This window comes from Podarcis filfolensis (genome assembly GCF_964270895.1).
Source record: "Podarcis filfolensis genome assembly, chromosome: 10".
NCBI lineage: Eukaryota > Metazoa > Chordata > Lepidosauria > Squamata > Lacertidae > Podarcis > Podarcis filfolensis.
Window position 1 is genome coordinate 39,290,962 of NC_139612.1, and position 18,879 is coordinate 39,309,840.

Here is an 18,879-nt window from a genome sequence, read left to right on the forward strand (position 1 = left end):
AGAATTTATTTAGCAACTGGAGACACTGCACCATTTTGCTTACCCTCATTTATTCAATAATACTTCAAATAGGGAAGAAAACATCTATTGTACTCACACTATAAAGTCTTTTGCCAAGCTGCCAGTTTCAGAACCCTATTCAACCACGAAATTCACTAATAGCTTTGGGGGAGTTACTGCCCATTAATCAAGCCTACTTCACTGGCTTGTAGGAGAATGAAATGAGAATATATTGTAACCAACCATAGATTTTAGGGGGGAAAGAAAGTCAAAAGTTAGTAAGTTCTAGTAATGCTTACCTACTGAATGTGAAATTTTATTAAAAAAATAGACTCGTAGATGCTGCAAGTCTCAACACTGAACATTCAGCGTATAGCCGTGCAAGGTATTTTCCATTTTCCTTTCTCCGAAAACTGCACTGCACTGACAATACAGTGTTGAGACTTGCAGCATCTATGAGTTCTGTGTTTCCATTCCACCTCCCTCCTTTTTTCTGCCATTGCCTCATGATCGCAAGTATTTGTGACCTACAGCTGTAAGGGCTTGAAGCCCAAAGCACCCAAAAAATCTCTACATATGGCATCACTCTCTTGGCCGATTGACTGAGCTGCATGTAATCTAACGTGACTGATATGCTCAGATGTGATGTGACACATCTCTGTGCAGGCTGTGGTGCTGTAAACCATTTTATAAGTCAGTTTAATTAGAACGATGAGCTGCTTAGTAGGCTGACTACCCCATCACTGGGACACTATAATGCGGCAGCAATCCTATGCTACTATCAGCAGCAAAGCTAAATCACAAGGATAGCTCTAAAAGCAAAAACTGATACACCACCAGCTTCTACAAAATCCTTGGCAGCTCCTTTCACCAACTACTGTGATGCTTGCCAATCATGACTCTTCAACAGCCATGCTTGGAAAGCATCAGAGCCGCCACCTAGAAACTTTGGGTAATTAAGCAGTATATAAGTAGCTCAAACAAATAAATACATGGGTGGCAACTGCTGGAGCATTAGGCAGATGTCACAGAGCCTAGTCCTTCAACACTGCAAACTCAGACACACTGCTAGGAAGGGTACCTTGGAGAAGAAAAGTTGTCCCAAGCAGTTTTGGTTTTTATTTAGAAGCGCTAAACATTTCTCTTTATAAATAAGTTCCTCAAAACTCATTCAGAACCATGTACTATGGGGTGCTGTCCTCTTTGTTGCTGTTGTACCTATACTGAAAAGGCCCTAGGTGGTGCTGTAGCCCAGTGGGAAAGTTTAGGCTTAGAATTCAAGAGAGATTGGGTAAGATCCTTGGCTATAACCTTTCCAGGGAAAGGGCTGGAGCGCAGCTCTCCAGGATTTCAAGAAATACTGAGACTGAGACTAGGGCTTTTTGCATACAAAGCAGGTGCTGTACTGTTAAGCTCTTCCCTGTGGACTGGAAGAAGCAGGACTCCAGACCACCGAGCGAGGGAGAGCTAGGATATGCAGGCAGTTATAGACCTTGGAATGGTTTTACAAGTGCTTTCCATGCAGAAACAAAGGAAAAGTCCATGGCTTGATGAATAAGGGAGGAAGAGGTTGCATGTGACTGACTTTTCTACACTGGGTAGAATATTTTATTGCATTTCCCCTTTAGGTCTCCAGGAAGCCCATCAATAGGTGTATATTGAAGCTTTGATCGGCCTGGAACTGTGTGGATAAAGGTTGTTTATATCATCTGGAGCAGGCATCCCAAACCTTTGGCCCTCCAGACGTTTTGGACTACAGTTCCCATCATCCCTGACCACTGGTTCTGTTAGCTAGGGATCATGGGAGTTGTAGGCCAAAACATCTGGAGGGCCACAGGTTGGGGATGCCTGATCTGGAGGGTCTACAGTATCTGAAGAGAGGGTGGGAGACTTCTCTGAACCAACAGGATTGTTTGTACACTTGCAGCCAAATTCACCCTTTGTGACTGGTTCCTGTGCCAGATCACCTTTTCATGCAGAAAGAGAGAGAAAGAGAAGACTTTTTGAGCCAAGGTTAAGGGGAAGCACTCAAAATGGCAGGGGAATGAAATCTCATGGCCCCAGTGCCCTGAAGTTCTTATTTCTAAACCTGAAAATATGGGTGCTTTCCCTAAGGGAGGGGGAATATGGCTCCACTGATTGCTATGGAGAGTCCTCTGCATGCAGATGTTGCACCCAGATGAGGAAGGATGATAGTCTATGTTTTCACCATCTGTCAACATGATTAGAAATAGTTTCTTGCTACCAATCCTTTGGGGCAGAATTTTAATCTGATTGCATATACAGACACAGGAGACAATAAAGGCAAGATATACCAGACCATAGATTTAAACCTCTAAGCAAATGATCCTGAATGGACTTCTCCTTGCTCTCCTTCCCATGCACATGAATCTGTTTTCTCTCTGGTGTTTTAATCTTGCAAATTCATCCCCCCCCTCCAATTGGTTTGCTAAGCAGTGATGATTATGCAGGGGAGAAATGGCAAAGGGGGTCAGGCAGCAAATGAATGAGGAGTGAAATCTCAAAAGATGCTAAATGAATATTTATGCAGCACGATCTTCACTCTCACATCACAGCACATAATGGGATCAGCAGAATTCCTGCTGGGTGAGCTGACTCTGTGAAAACTTAGTTTAATCTGTACATTAGGCGGACACCCCACAAGCCAAGACAGAGCCTTCAACACCATGTGAAATATTTATTAAAGATTCTAATTTCGAAATGTGTCTGTATTCCGATAGGTAATAAGAAAGGGGAAGAATCTTGCATAATAATTCAAAGCTAAAGAAACTGAAGAAAAATGAATAGCTGGAATCATTTTCTGGCTTTGTGAGCGTTTATTAATCTCAAGTATTTCTTTAAGCAAAATAACTTTTATTAGCCGTTAAAACATGTTAGCCTATGCCTTTAAGCTGGGGTAGCATTCACAGGAGCAGGTTCAGACATGGAACATGGTGCAGCTGCTGTGTGTGTTTGTGAGTGAGTGAGTGAGTGAGTGAGATGGGAAGTAAGGAAGGAGGAAAAATCATATTGTAAACTCCTGATGCCTTAGGTGATGTGTCCAACAAAGATAAGAACTTACATCTAATGTTTATTTTATTAAATTTATATCCTGCCTCCCTAGAGGAAAGAGCCCAAGGCGACATCTTTGTTGATAGCACCACTTTCTAGTTGTCGCTGAATAACACAGGCAAGTTTCAAGCTCTGCATATACATGTATATTTGGATCAGATTTTCCTATGGTTTATTCAGATGTGAAGTTCAAAGACTGGCCCTCCTCTTGATTAAATCCTTTATGAGATTATTCACAATTCAAAGGCAATAGCATAATAATGTAACTGAATTTTACCTGTGCTTATGCTTATTTAATGGGTTTGTTTTTAAAAGATATATTATTGTTCCTTGCATATTGTTCTTGTGATATAAGGATGGGATATAAATATTGTTGGAAAAACAAGCACCCACCCAGTTCATCCATAAGGGATAGTTGCAGGTAGCCTTGTTGTGGAGTTAGAGTATTTGTTTTCAGAGGAGGAAGAATAGATATACTACTGTTTCCCTTTGTCTGTTCAAAGACTGAATGACAATGGATACTTAGTTTCATCTCAGCAATGAGTCCCAAGTTTAGACTCAAGTCTTAATCATTTGGTAAAACTCCGAAGAGGATTCTCCGTATGTTACCTTGTTTCATTTTCTGCTGGATGTCCTTTTCTTTGCAAGTGGATTGTTATTTTCATAGCATGGCATGGTTAGGGGAGAAAGTTGTATCACTGGTCATTAGTGATGTCACAAGCACTATCCATTAGGTGCCATGAAAATCACATAACCAGACAATCCTGATAATTGCATTCTTACCTATGTTACTATTTATAGTTACTATTGCATCCAGTATCAGGGAAAGTTGCTCATGAGTGGGACCATGTCACTGTGCTCATGTCCTGCTTGTGTAGAAGAAGAGGAGTTTGGATTTGATATCCCGCTTTATCACTACCCGAAGGAATCTCAAAGCGGCTAACAATCTCCTTTTCCCTTCCTCCCCCACAACACACACTGTGTGAGGTGAGTGAGGCTGAGAGACTTCAGAGAAGTGTGACTAGCCCAAAGGTCACCCAGCAGCTGCATGTGGAGGAGCAGAGACGCGAACCCAGTTCACCAGATTACGAGTCCACTGCTCTTAACCACTACACCACACTGGCTCTGAGCTTCACAGAGGCATCTGGTTGGTCACTGTGAGAAGGAGATGCTGGACTAGGTTCCTTCTTGCATTCTTATATACCGTATTTTTCGCTCCATAGGGCGTACTGGACCATAGGGCGCACCTAGTTTTTAGGGGGGGAAATAAAGAAAAAAAAATTCGGAGCGCTCCAAAGGCTTGCGGATAGCTGCCTGAAGCCTGGAGAGCGAGAGGGGTCAGTGCACCTCTCGCTCTCCAGGCTTCAGCGAAAGCCTGCATTCACTCCATAGGACACACACACATTTCCCCTTCATTTTTGGAGGGGAAAAAGTGCGTCCTATAGAACGAAAAATATGGTACCTGTGAAAAGAATCAGATGTTATCCTGATAACAGTAAAGTAAAAGCAGATTTGAATGAATGTTTTCAATACATTGTTGGTTTGGGAGAACTGAGATTTGCTCTCTAATACAATTGCCCTAATAAATATAATTCTCCATAGAGACTACACCCTACTTGTAGTCCAGATGCATACTATATGATCAAAACAAAAAAAAAAATTTTTCTTTCCAGTAGCACCTTAAAGACCAACTAAGTTAGTTCTTGGTATGAGCTTTCGTGTGCATGCACACTTCGTCAGATACACTGAAACAGAAGTTGCCAGATCCTTTTATATAGTGAGAAGGTGGGGAGGGGTATTACTATATGATGTCATTGTATGCAAAGATGAAGGTGGTCATCATTTCAAATTGATGCCGTTGAGTAGAGAGGTGAGTCAGTAATGGGAATGGCCAGTAGCTAAGAGTGCAAGCCTATTTGTGAGGTGGTGGCAGTGACCATACACTGACCTCGTGTTTATTTCCCACAGCTCTAAAAAGGGGATTAGACAAATAGACAAATGAGGCTACCAATGGCTACTAGATACAGGTAATTTTTCCAACTGTTTTTTTTAAATATATGCAATGTTTTTATATGTGTTTTTATTGTATTATGAAATTGCAGTGGGGAGCCTGCTCTTCTCATTTATGCTACCTGTGCATTTTAGGAACCTAGTTTTCCGGAATTCTTAGACACGTGGGGAGCTTGCACAAATAGTTCCCTACTGCAGAGAGTCACCCTCTAACATGTGGAGGGCAATGGAGGGAACACGAAACAGGATGCTCGTCCCCATATGATATTGTGTGGTGATAGGAACACCTTCTAAAGCCTCCTGACTAGGGCAGACAGCTGTACAGCAAGCTACATCTGCCCAGATTCCCCCTACTACAAAAGTGCTAAGAGACACAGAAGTCCTGCACACTTTTGCATTGGGCCCTCTGACTGGTGTGTTAAACTAGTAGCACTGGAATCCTTTTGTCGACATTTCTTTATAATTATACAAACTCACTTCCTCTGTCCTGACCCTTCTTGTGGGCACACCTGTGAACCCAGGCTGTGTACATGCTCCCATCTACTCTGCACCCAATGTGCTCCCACCACTAGTCTGGGAGATGGTGTATGTACATAGAGCATTAGCCACAATCCAGATTGATCCTGTATCTATCCTGCTGTTCCTAATGAAATGGTGTGTTTTGATGCGTTTTCCCCAAACCAGTTTCAATTTGCATTGGGACAAAAGACCTAGATGCTATCATTTCCCTAATTCTGTCATTTGATAAACAATAACAATAGGCTTTTAGATGACTGGTGTTTATCCCGTCATTTATCTTTGCCACAATGTTATAAATACACAGAACTTAAAATATAAAATTTTATGACTTAAAAAAAAATGTACATGTTTTATGCAGCCCTGATACCAGAAAAGAAATGCTTCTGTTTTACTTCAAATGCTTCAGTTGCATTTTCGTAAGTGTGGGATTGGGAAGTTGTTGTTTTCTTTTGTTTGTTTGTTTTCTAGCATGTTTTTTTAAAACTATCTCATTGGCTAGCACTGAACGGTTTGAGCTGTATAAATTAAGGAGACATGTCTTTGTGTGCATGTGTGTGTGTGTGTGTTGCCAACTCACTATTCCAAATCCTAAAGTGTGGTAATGTGGATAATAGTGACAATCGAAATGCAAAACCATAAAACCATACCTTTGCAGATTGTCATAAATATTAATGCTGATGTTTAGTGATCTTGCTAATTTTATTCTTTTCTGTGCCTGCACTTCCCTTTGAAAAAAGCAACAGCCAGAAACATCTTTCTGACAATTTTCCTCCGCTAAAAGCCAGCAACAAAGGTCTCTAATACTTCAGATTATACTCAAGGGCTAAGATGCTTTTACTAAACACAAGGAACTGTTTGCTTTTATTCTGCTGACGTTCATTTTCCTATCTTTCATTGTGAAACCGGCTGAGCCTGTGGGCATGTGTGGATGGAAGATGCTAAAAATAGAAAGTGTAGCCTAACAACTGGCTTCTGATTGGCTAGCGACAAAATCTGCCTGGCCTATGGGAGCCGCTGAGAACAAAAGCAATTCAGCCTGTGTTTGTGTGAAGCGCTTTATCCACGTCAAAGAGCTCCCGGCTGTAGAAATTATTTTGGTTGCAGTTTAGCAAGGTAATAATCAGCTCAGCCCGCCCGAGAAGGTTGAGGACAAAACAAAGGCATATTAGCATCTACAAAGCACAAATGTTTGGCAATACAGAGCTGCAGAATCCTTTGAAGTTCCACGAAGGAGAGGCAAAAAAACCCCAATGGATTTTACAAAATGCATGCACAAACAAAAGACTCAAGAGATTTTGTTGCTTCCACCCCCCCTTTTTGACCCCTGATAGCTTTTTCAAAATCACTGAATATTTCTTTGCAGCTTTCTGAACTCATTTACCCAAGTTTTTTTTAAAAACACACACACACGAGAACAGCTTAGTGCCATGCTGCGACTTGTGTTCTGTAACCAACAAAATTGCCATTAGTAACTATGGCAATATGAAAATCCTGCAGGACATTCAGTTTGCTTTTCAGATGGGATAAGCATCAACTACAGGGCTGAAATGGTTCCACTAGAGGCCACTGTTGGCCCAAAAAACCTCTAATGCTGTCACTCGTGAAGCTCAAGTGAAAAAACTCTACAGTTGCTATTGTTCCAATGGCTTGTGCATGTTCTTAGATACACATTATCTCAAAAAAAACAAAACTCAACGCTAAGGTGTATCGCTGCTTAGGTTCATCAAATTCCCACAGAATTCTTGCCAGCAGATTTATCAGATGTAGAACCAAGAGCAAGGAAGATGACTATGAGCTGGAATTTCCCCTCTCTTATATATGCAAATGAAGATCCTATCAGCAAGGGAGAGCCACAATCTTAGCCAACCACCCCAGTCATCAGACCGGTCACACTGCCGGATAATCTAAAGCTGAACTGCTTTCTCCAGGTTGCAGTGGGATAGTCAAAACAATGAAGGTCTGAGATGCAGTGGTGGCAAAATATTACAGAGAGGGAGAATTAGCTGAAGAATTGAGGGGCACAAGCCTTAGGAACATATGATGATTGGAAGCTGCCCTATACCACCTCAGACCATTGATCCATCTAGCTCAGTACTGTTTACACTGGCTGGCAGCAGCTCCTCCAGGGTTTCAGATGGGAGTCTCTCTTAGCCCCACCTGGAGATGCTGGGGATCAAAGGCTGGGGTGGTCACATGACATGCATTCCATGAGCTTCTTGTTGTTGCAGTTCCCCTTCACAATTCTTTCTAGGTTTTGGTACAGAAGCTGCTTTGCTCTCCCTGTCAGGGGAAGAGACAAGAGAAATGTGTCCCTGTTAATTCTCATTGACCTCTCAGCAGCTTTCAACACCATCAGCCATGGTATCCTTCTGGAGCGGCTGTCCGAGTTAGGGGTGGGTGGCAGAATGCACAGAAAGGTATGCATTTCCTACAAAAGAGATATAGAACTTTTGATTCCTGAGTAAGCTAAAGCTATCCAATATTAGAAGCACAGAGGAAGGCAGCACAGCAGTATTTTTTAAACACGTGTTTTTATGGGCATTTTCTTTCTTACACATTGTTTTGCTCCTCCTCTGTCCTCTTTGGGCTCCAGGGAGGGTCTCCTTGCAAGCCACAAGGACTCTCCAGTTCTTTCCCACCATTTCCTGGTATAATTCTATTCATTTAATTATTTCCCAAGACCACATATATATGCAGACATGCACATGTAGAACACATGTACAAGGGAGATACCTGTATATTAGAGAACCACCAACTGGAATTTCTTTTTAAAGGGACAGTTTACTTATTCCAACATTTGCATTTTGGACACAGTGGTAGAGCCCCAGGAAACTTTAAAGGATATAGCCACACTACGACCAAACACTGGCACCCTTCTACTGTATTAATTTGTGGGCATTCATTTATGCTAATAGTAAAAATGCTTAGTACTAAATGGATGTGGATTATAAACATTTAACAGCTAAACATAAAGGTGTCTCATTAAGCTATAATCTGCTTTTTAATAAACAGCAAGCCAAAGCACAATAAATGTGTTTTGTCACTGTGCATGCAATAGCACGATGCTAAAGTAAAAAAATAAGGCCGAATACCCTTCTAGCCCAGCATGCTGTTCTCACAGTGGCTGTCCAAATGCCTGCAGCTGCAATCAGAACCTGAATGTAACTCTCCCCACCTCTGATACTCAGCAGCTATGATTCAGAAGCATACTCCTTCCTGCAGTGGAGGTAGAGCATATCCATCATGGCTAGTAGTCAGTGATAGACTTAACCTCCAGGCATTTGTCTAATCCTCTTTTGCAGCCATCCATTGCTACATTTAATGGGAGCGAATTCCATAGTTTAACTGTGCACTATGCGAAGAAGTACTTAACTTTTGTCCACCCTGAATCTTCCAACATTCAGCTTCGTTTGAGTTATTAAAGATTCAAATGGTATAGTATGTAAATACCTATGATGGGATCAGACATACTGGATTAACCTTTCTACCTTTGTTCAGCTGAAAACACTAAGCGGTTAATACATCATGGATGTGCACAATTAAATTGGGTCTTTGATAGTGAATAACTGAGCTCATGTGCAAAATGAGAAGACTGACATTTAGACATAACGTTGGATGGAGAAATCATTCCGTCTCAGTTGAGTAAAATATTTAAGTAGAAGCTTATACTTTGCTCAACTGAGGTCTCGTAGTCCGTTATGGAACACTTATTATTTCCTTGTGACATATAGCTGAAGAGCTTACAGTGGATGAAGCCCAATGAATTTTATTACTGCATTTTGTATATCTGTAAGAGATTCTGGGAATGAGGCTTTACTCAGTAATATTTACTGAGTTGGAGAGCAATCTGAAGCCCTAGCTGGTAGCAGTGGGGCAGAATGGAGTGCCAGATTACTGCTGCATCCAGCTGACAGGGTGGGGAGCTGGCTATTTCAAACTACTTCTTTTTTCTGTGCTATGCTGGGTCCAGGCTTGTGTAATGGACTGGCCCAAACTGGGCCCTTCTCTAGGAAATGGGTTCAGCTTTGGATCCAACAGATCCATCACCAACCTGATATGATCATTTTGGCAAAACAACAAAAAAACCACCTTGAAATCTCCATCATAATTGATCATAAACTAAACATGGATCTGCTGCAAGCACTTTTAGCATTTGAGAGGGATCTCTACCCCAAGATTCCATCTCGGGCCTTGGTTTCTTTTCTGATAGCCACTGCCAGAATGGTAACAGCAGTCAGGTGGAAAACAGGGGCAGGTCTTACTTTGCCATCTTGGTTCATCCATATATGGGAAATAGCATTCAAACACTTGACTCAGCAAAGCAGGGCAATAGATGGGCAGAGCAAGAAATACAAATTTCTAAGTACATAGTATTTGTTTATTGAGTATATAAACAAATCAGCCTCATTGCTTGCAGCGGTTCTCAACCTGTGGGTCCCCAGATGTTGTTGGACTACAACTCCCATCATCCCTGAGCTCTGGCCTTGCTAGCTAGGGGTGATGGGAGTTGTAGTCCAACAACATCTGGGGACCCACAGGTTGAGAAAGGCTGGCTTACAGCCTCCCATGACACATGTTTTGCTATGGAAAGTCTTAATTCAGCAATGAATTACCATTGTGTGTCCCTTAATTATGACAAATGTGATTGACAAATTGACAAACTATACTCCAAGTTTTATTTACTTTGTGTTTATGGTTCTTCTGTAAAAGAAAGTGTAATAAAATACATTTTTAACTAAAAAAATGGAGTTGGGAGGATGTTATTGCACCAGCTGAATTCAGCTCGTCTTGCAAAACAAAACCACACTCCAGACTTACTCATATGAGCATCCACTAGCCATAACAGGGGTTAGATCAACAAGTCTGATGCTAAAATACAAATCTATTTAAATCCCCTGGTGATTCAGAACAATCAGCACATTTGAAAACCAGACCAGCTAATTATGAACTCAGTAATATGATTCCAAGCTCTACAAATAATAATAAATAATAATAATACAATTCTGCCACAAAGGAGAAGACTGGAAAATGTACAAATTTAAAATTGTAATGTATTTGTGTGCTGAGATTTCGTGGTGCTCTTTGTAAGATTTATTAATGCCTTCTGAGTGATCTTTTTTAAAAAAAACATTGTTCACTGTTTTTTGCTTTCTGCATCCACATAAGCCCTGCTGTTAGTTTTAGATTGTCCACCCATTGCATCAGTGGTTGTCCCCTTGGTCTTTAAAATTGTAGGGTCTCCATGCTAACACTGCTTTAACCCATCAGCCTAAGTCATCTCTTGTCACATGTCCTACATATGTCCATTTTAACTTTGTGAAGCTAAAGCTGAGTCTGTGATATGTATGTATATATATATATATATATATATATATATATATATATATATATATGCTTGAAACATGTATTCCACGCAAATGGAATTCTAACAACTCCTTAATAGCACTCCTTAATGCAGCAATAAGATTATTTTCATTGCCCACTACAGAGATACAGCCAAACCCTACTGGTTGGAGTTCTTGGGCAGAAAAAGGAATGAATTTGCTGCCAGATCTGATCCAGGTGCATAGAATTAATAAAACTGATAACTATTTTTATTCTAATATATTGCATTTCAATACACCAACCATTTAATACATACTCAAGTATATTAAAGATAGACAAAGTCCACATTTACTTTACATGCAAACGTAGTACTAATGTAAAGATACTAGTTTAAATAAGCAGAGTTAAAGACTTCGTTCTCCGAAAAGTTTGTGGTAGTCTGAAACCTCCCTACTTGACTGATTGAAGAGCCAAACTTAAGCATGCCAGATATGGGGAAAGTTAGAGATAACAGTGTTGTGTGCATTGTACTAAGAATCTATTCAGAGAATTGTGGAATTCGAAGGGACCCTGAGGCTCATCTAGTCCAACCATTAAAATGTTTGGATATATTTTCAGAAATCAAATAATTGATGCCAATTCTATTTTTTCTTTCTACCTTCATAAATCATACACTGAACGATATATTTGTATTTTTAACCATGCAGCTTTTTAAAGTTTTGGTCTCCATTAAACTGTCATCTTTGTCAGAACTCCACGAGCATGTCACAAATAATTAAAAGCCTCTCCAAAAGACAATTTGAGATTCATTATCGATCAAGATTCTGCCTCCTCAAAAGAAGGCTATCATTTTCATGGCAGTCAGAAGACATGTCCCTTTGAGGAGGACGACACTTGGCCTTACTCCAGCTATTGATATTTCTAAGTGATTAAATCTGACCTCAGTGTTGCCTGCCACACCAAGAGCTCCTATTATATGTTCCATCTTTAGGTAATGGGCTTTGGCAACTGCCTGTCTTTAATCCACATAGCTTCCTGCTTTTGGCTGAAATAATGCACAGCCTATAAGCATCCAGTAGTGGGATCAATTTGTTAAATGAAGTTTTTGGAAATCTCTGAGTCCTCTAGAGAACCTGTCACAGGACAGGTCACACACCTTTGCGATGGACACAGAGCCACTGCAGACGTTCTAGAGAAACCACAAGAAAGGAAGAATATGTCGTTTGCACTTAATCCTCCTAATTTCTTGGTGGGTGGCCACGTCTTACAGTGGGAGGTGCACCTCTACCAAAATGAAGGAAAAGACTTTGCCTCTTCCAGTTTCACATAACACCCAAAATGCATGAGGAGACAAAGAACAAGCTTGTTTGCCTCAAATAAAGCAATAAAGTAATTAAGATTTTTTTAAAAAATGCCTTTCATGACATCAACTATTTAAAACATCAAAGCATGAATGTGTAGATTCAAATCAGAAAATGATTAAAGAGAAGGGGTTTAAAAAACCTAAATCAAATTTAAACCTAAAACCATTTCAACAAAACCAAATAAATTCAGATGCAATTACAGATATTCCACTGCCTCCTCTAATAGCATTCTCAGCAGTAATCAGCATCTGAAATATCCTCCAAAATAGAAGTTGGCAATTTCCCTAAAACTAAGTAAGCCTCCCTGGACATGAAATTTCCATAACTGGAGCACCACTACTAAGAAGGCTTGAGATCTTACCATCTCTTGCTATGCCTCTGATGCTTCCTTTCTGCCCACTTATCTGGAACATGGAAAGTAATTAATTCTCTGAGCAGCGTTCAGTGTGTCCTTACTTAGCCATAGAGTGGTTAGAAATCAGTGCTCCAGGGACTAAGTGAGAGATTTCCTAATCCAACATGAAGCCATTCATAGCTGTGTTGAAGATCAAACAACACACCTCAGACAGAAATTCCTTTTCCTCTTATTGTTGAATCATGAGTATATTATAGAGACACCATCTTAATTTCTTTGCTCCTATATTTCAGATATTGCTACTAAGTAAGATTTGCTTTGAGTGTCCTGATATTCTGGCTGCTGAATGTTCCCCAATACTGCATTCTACACTATTTATGTGTAGATAGATAGCTAGATCTCTTTGCCTGATTATTAATCTGTTCTCTGTTTTGCTTCCATGGTTTGGTAACATGGTTGCCTCTTTTTAGCACATGACTTCAGACTCAAATTCTTCCTCATCTCCTTAGACCACGTCTTATCATACAATCCCTACCTGTGTGAATTTCGCAGTTGAATTCTCAAGTGTTAACTGACTTCTAAACCACCCCTTCTACTCTTCTTTTTTAAAAAATCCCATATATAATAAAAAACAAAACTTGGATATCATTAACCATGGCATGAACATATTGTAGATCAAATGTATACAAGCAGAATAGTTATGGAGACTCGCTTAATTTGTCTAAATATCATTCTTCCCTTTCAAACAAACATCATGCACTGTGGAAGTCAAAGTTCAAGGTATTATTTCTTACTTGGCAATATACTATTCTACAATTTACAAGACTTCTTGAGCATTTACTTCTACACCACAACTAGTGTTGCGCTTAATATTTCTTCCACATTTTTTCCAGCCATGCAATTTATGAGAAAACCAATAGCATTTAAGAAATATAAAAGGGGACAGAAAATGTCAGAGAAATTCTTACGGGTATGCCGCAGTATTTTTATTGCACTTGCCTTACTTTCAAAGTGGCCAAGCGTTGTTTATGAGTGTCCTACCCATTCTACAAATCAGCTCTCTGGCACTTTGCATCCCCCCCGGGTGCTTGTGTTTTCTAAATACGCCATGGCATCCTTAACCGGGATTTCCTGTAAACACAGGAAGGTGAGAAAGCTGCATACAGAGTACCTGGCAGCTGTTTTACAATTGAATCTTCATGTTTTGCTTTGATCTTTAAAAAAATAAGGGATTACACCAATCTCAAGGAATTCACTAGCCAGCTTCTGGTGCTTCAAATGAAACTCTGAAGAAGACACTGGGCATTTCCAGACTGAATCCCAATCCTAAAAGAGTGACAATCACATACCAACAAGTTCAGGTAGCACAATTATAACTGACGGGGAGGTTTTGCACAACAAACCAGCTTGAACTTTTTGCAATAAGCAAGGTGATGGGAAGATGCCCTGGAAAGTGTGGGATAACACATGCTTTGATGCACCATTGTGTTACTTTCCATAAACACATAAGAACACATACTCATGAAGTAGCCATTGCTGTCTAATTTCCCTGCAAGCAAATCAGGATGAATGCTCAATAAATAGGTCACATGGAAGCACCAATTTTGAGGTAGCTATGGTTTTGTTTGTTTGTTTGTTTGTTTGTTGTATATCAGGAAATGCAAGCAATTAGGGAAGACGTAGAGTGCTGAAAAAATGTTTATTGGAAAGAAGCATTCGCATACCAGCCAGGGCCACCTAGCAACAAGAAAGTTGTTGTTGTTTAGTCGTTTAGTCGTGTCCGACTCTTCGTGACCCCATGGACCAGAGCACGCCAGGCACTTCTGTCTTCCACTGCCTCCCGCAGTTTGGTCAGACTCATGTTTGTAGCTTCGAAGACACTATCCAACCATCTCGTCCTCTGTCGTCCCCTTCTCCTTGTGCCCTCCATCTTTCCCAGCATCAGGGTCTTTTCCAGGGAGTCTTCTCTTCTCATGAGGTGGCCAAAGTATTGGAGCCTCAGCTTCACGATCTGTCCTTCCAGTGAGCACTCAGGGCTGATTTCCTTAAGAATGGATACGTTTGATCTTCTTGCAGTCCATGAGACTCTCAAGAGTCTCCTGCAGCACCATAATTCAAAAGCATCAATTCTTCGACGATCAGCCTTCTTTATGGTCCAGCTCTCACTTCCATACATCACTACTGGGAAAACCATAGCTTTTACTATACGGACCTTTGTTGGCAAGGTGATGTCTCTACTTTTTAAGATGCTGTCTAGGTTGGTCATTGCTTTCCTCCCAAGAAGCAGGCGTCTCTTAATTTTGTGGCTGCTGTCACCATCTGCAGTGATCATGGAGCCCAAGAAAGTAAAATCTCTCACTGCCTCCATTTCTTCTCCTTCTATTTGCCAGGAGGTGATGGGACCAGTGGCCATGATCTTCGTTTTTTTGATGTTGAGCTTCAGACCATATTTTGCGCTCTCCTCTTTTACCCTCAATAAAAGGTTCTTTAATTCCTCCTCACTTTCTGCCATCAAGGTTGTGTCATCTGCATATCTGAGGTTGTTGATATTTCTTCCAGCAATCTTAATTCCGGCTAGGGATTCATCCAGCCCAGCCTTTCGCATGATGAATTCTGCATATAAGTTAAATAACCAGGGAGACAATATACAGCCTTGTCGTACTCCTTTCCCAATTTTGAACCAATCAGTTGTTCCATATCCAGTTCTAACTGTAGCTTCTTGTCCCACATAGAGATTTCTCAGGAGACAGATGAGGTGATCAGGCACTCCCATTTCTTTAAGAACTTGCCATAGTTTGCTGTGGTCGACACAGTCAAAGGCTTTTGCATAGTCAATGAAGCAGAAGTAGATATCTTTCTGGAACTCTCTGGCTTTCTCCATAATCCAGCGTATGTTTGCAATTTGGTCTCTGGTTCCTCTGCCTCTTCTAAATCCAGCTTGCACTTCTGGGAGTTCTCGGTCCACATACTGCTTGAGCCTTCCTTGTAGAATTTTAAGCATAACCTTGCTAGCGTGTGTAATGAGTGCAATTGTGCGGTAGTTGGAGCATTCTTTAGCACTGCCCTTCTTTGGGATTGGGATGTAGACTGATCTTCTCCAATCCTCTGGCCACTGCAAACTTGCTGGCATATTGAGTGTAGCACCTTAACAGCATCATCTTTTAAAATTTTAAATAGTTCAGCTGGAATACCATCACTTCCACTGGCCTTGTTATTTGCAGTGCTTTCTAAGGCCCATTTGACTTCACTCTCCAGGATGTCTGGCTCAAGGTCAGCAACCCCACTACCTGGGGTGTACGAGGCATCCATTTCTTTCTGGTATAATTCCTCTGTGTATTCTTGCCACCTCTTCTTGATGTCTTCTGCTTCTGTTAGGTCCTTACCACTTTTGTCCTTTATTATGGCAATCTTTGAATGAAATGTTCCTTTCATATCTCCAATTTTCTTGAACAGATCTCTGGTTCTTCCCATTCTGTTGTTTTCCTCTATTTCTTTGCATTGCTCGTTTAAGAAGGCCTTCTTATCTCTCCTTGCTATTTTTTGGAAATCTGCATTCAATTTCCTGTATCTTTCTCTATCTCCCTCGCATTTTGCTTGCCTTCTCTCCCCCGCTATTTGTAAGGCCTCATTGGACAGCCACTTTGCTTTCTTGCATTTCCTTTTCATTGGGATGGTTTTCGTTGCTGCCTCCTGTATAATGTTGCGAGCCTCCATCCATAGTTCTTCAGGCACTCTGTCTAGCAATTCTAAATCCTTAAACCTGTTCCTCACTTCCACTGTGTATTCATAAGGGATTTGATTTAGATTGTATCTTACCGGCCCAGTGGTTTTTCCTACTTTCTTCAGTTTAAGCTTGAATTTTGCTATAAGAAGCTGATGATCTGAGCCACAGTCAGCTCCAGGTCTTGTTTTTGCTGACTGTATTGAGCTTCTCCATCTTTGGCTGCAGAGAATATAATCAATCTGATTTCGATGCTGCCCATCTGGTGATGTCCATGTGTAGAGTCGTCTCTTGTGTTGTTGGAAAAGTGTGTTTGTGATGACCAGCTTGTTCTCTTGACAGAACTCTATTAGCCTTTGCCCTGCTTCATTTTGCTCTCCAAGGCCAAACTTGCCCGTTGTTCCTTTTATCTGTTGATTCCCTACTTTAGCATTCCAATCCCCTATAATGAGAAGAACATCCTTCTTTGGTGTCGCTTCTATAAGGTGTTGTAAGTCTTCATAGAATTGGTCAATTACTGTTATGTTAAAAGGTCTGCCTTGGATTCGTATCGAGATCATTCTATCATTTTTGAGATTGCATCCCAGTACTGCTTTCGCCACTCTTTTGTTGACTATGAGGGCCACTCCATTTCTTTTCCGGGTTTCTTGCCCACAGTAGTAGATATGATGGTCATCCGAACTGAATTCGCCCATTCCTGTCCATTTTAGTTCACTGATGCCCAGGATGTCAATATTTATTCTTGCCATCTCATTTTTGACCACATCCAACTTACCCAGGTTCATGGTTCTTACATTCCAGGTTCCTATGCAATATATTTCTTTACAGCATTGGACTTTCCTTTCGCTTCCAGGCATATCCGCAACTGAACGTCCTTTTGGCTTTAGCCCAGCCGCTTCATCAGCTCTGGATCTACTTGTACTTGTCCTCCGCTCTTCCCCAGTAGCATGTTTGACGCCTTCCGACCTGAGGGGCTCATCTTCCAGCGTCATAACTTTTATATGCCTGTTGTCTTTGTCCATGGAGTTTTCTTGGCAGGGATACTGGAGTAGCTTGCCGGTTCCTCCTCCAGGTGGATCACGTTTGGTCAAAACTCTCCACTATGACCTGTTAATCTTGGGTGCCCTGCTCGGCATAGTTCATAGCTTCTCTGAGTTCTTCAAGCCCCTTCGCCATGGCAAGGCAGTGATCCATGAAGGGGAACAAGAAAGTAAGCTCAACCAAATGTGCACCAGAATCCTGAAGGAATTCAAAAGCTCCTTGAGAATGAAGGAGCAAAAATATAAATAAATAAAATAGAGGCCTCTTTCACAGGGGAAGAGATCTTTTACAAAATTGAGGAACAGGTTTTGGCACAGCACTAATATAAACTAAGGGCATGTAAAACCCAGAGGCAACCTGATAATTAAATTAATTGCTCAGTTGTCATGTAGCCAACACACAAGATATTAAAAAGTCAAGTGTCTGATTCCACTTCATATGCACATGTCCATGCAATGTATTGTCTTAAAGTGTGTGCATCGTTTGGAGCTCTTTAGGCCAAGTGTTATTTTATAATGTGGTTAAGGTACTTGCAGGGTTTTTCTCAAAGACTACTCAAATCTTATCATTAAGCCGCTATAAAACATCAAAAAACAAAACAAAAACCTCAAGCTAAATTACTTTGTATACAATGCTTATTATGTCTCACTTCAAAGCAGATCTCACATGAAGATCATATATATCAGGAAAGGAGAGGGCAGGGACAGGGTGGTTTATACTGAAAGGAGGAAAAGGCATTTACAGAACAGAACACAGGTGTTGGGGGGATAGTAAGCTGTTATATTCTTGCCTGTTTAACTCTATATCTAAAGTTGTCTAATATAGAGTAGTCACTTGAAGCTGTAGAGAATGAAATCTTGTTCCTTCAGTTTTGCAGTTAATGTATCTCCTCCTTTCACCATTGCATAGGACGGCATTGCTCAGCCTGGTGTTCTCCAGATGTTGCTGACCACAACTCCCAACAGCACCAGCCAGCAGATAGGAATGATGGGAGCTGTAGCCCAAAATTAGGAGAAGTTGGTGTATGAGATCCATAGTGTACAGCATCTTAGTGTGAAATGGGCTGCAGTATAGTGTGTCTCAGTGCTGAAATGTGGCCTGCTCTTAGCACAACAAAAGTGACATTTAAACAGTGATTGTCTTAGCCAACATACAGCTTTATGGCAACAGTTTTCTAATCTTAATTACAGAGTCCCTGAATGTAGTATAATTTGTGCCAAAAACTAGTTGACACATGTAATTTGAAAGAAGTCTGGCATATTGCTCTCAAACTTACTTTGGGCAGTGATTATTTTTTAAAGGCAACCTATTAAGTGACACATTTCCCCTGTTTTGAAAAACAGGAATGGACTTTTAAGGCCTATCTAGCCAGTCAAACTGGTCAGGGGTCCCTTTACCATCTTTAGCCAGTCAAACTAATGTGTGTTTTCTGTATAACAACCAAATGAGAATCATTATCAGCAAACATTGTT

General features: G+C 40.8%; 1 protein-coding gene and 1 long non-coding RNA gene across 9 annotated transcripts in view; one reads left to right on the plus strand and one right to left on the minus strand.

Moving 5' to 3' along the window:
• Window positions 1-18,879, plus strand: part of LOC310743323 — a 183,655-nt gene that overhangs the window by 135,953 nt on the left and 28,823 nt on the right. For 2 of the 3 annotated variants that reach the window (XR_014538944.1, XR_014538945.1), the window contains exon 5: window positions 5,041-5,099. This is a non-coding gene — a long non-coding RNA (uncharacterized lncRNA). Of the gene's footprint in view, window positions 1-5,040; window positions 5,100-5,959; window positions 7,963-11,066; window positions 11,448-18,879 lie in introns of those variants that run through there. The other variant, XR_014538946.1, reaches the window with a different exon arrangement.
• Window positions 1-18,879, minus strand: part of LOC310743317 (uncharacterized protein) — a 141,515-nt gene that overhangs the window by 48,763 nt on the left and 73,873 nt on the right. Inside the window, exon 1 of one of the 6 annotated variants that reach the window (XR_014538934.1) lies at window positions 12,652-12,972. The exons of 3 other annotated variants lie outside the window; for them this stretch is intronic. The gene's annotated coding sequence lies outside the window, so the exon portion shown is untranslated. Of the gene's footprint in view, window positions 1-97; window positions 292-6,248; window positions 6,364-12,651; window positions 12,973-18,879 lie in introns of those variants that run through there. 2 more of the 6 variants (XR_014538935.1, XR_014538936.1) reach the window with 2 other exon arrangements.